Source organism: Seriola lalandi, unplaced genomic scaffold (assembly GCF_002814215.2).
Source record: "Seriola lalandi dorsalis isolate HSWRI2012SDOR001 ecotype SW California unplaced genomic scaffold, Sedor1 jcf7180002054875, whole genome shotgun sequence".
Taxonomy (NCBI): domain Eukaryota; kingdom Metazoa; phylum Chordata; class Actinopteri; order Carangiformes; family Carangidae; genus Seriola; species Seriola lalandi.
Window position 1 is genome coordinate 935,050 of NW_019525428.1, and position 379 is coordinate 935,428.

Genomic DNA, 379 nt, shown 5'->3' on the forward strand with positions numbered 1-379 from the left:
CTCACCGACCTGTTGTTACTAGAGCTGCAGAGAGAAGCCTGAGAGAGGAGATGTAAAACTACACTGAGATGTTGTTATATCTTCTGATGGATCAACACTTCAGATAAAACATTTCATGATGCACAATAAGCTCAGACTTATGTAGGATGGCCTAACAAATATATGGTGCAGAGGTGGGGGGCAGTTTCTGCCCTGGGCCCCAGAGAGACTGGTGCCAGTCCTGCACATATTGATTCTAACACCTCTTTTAAAACATTTATTTCTTTGTTTTTTTTTATCTGCTAGTTTCTGCTGCACAGGCACAATTCATCTAATCTTAACTGCTGTACAGAAACATGTCCCGGAGACTGATGTAGATGTAGTAATCTGCCCCCCCCCC

General features: G+C 43.3%; 1 long non-coding RNA gene across 1 annotated transcript in view; it reads right to left on the minus strand.

Moving 5' to 3' along the window:
- The window catches only part of LOC111671356 (uncharacterized), an 88,691-nt gene that overhangs the window by 64,514 nt on the left and 23,798 nt on the right, over positions 1–379 (minus strand). The gene's annotated exons all lie outside the window — the stretch shown is intronic.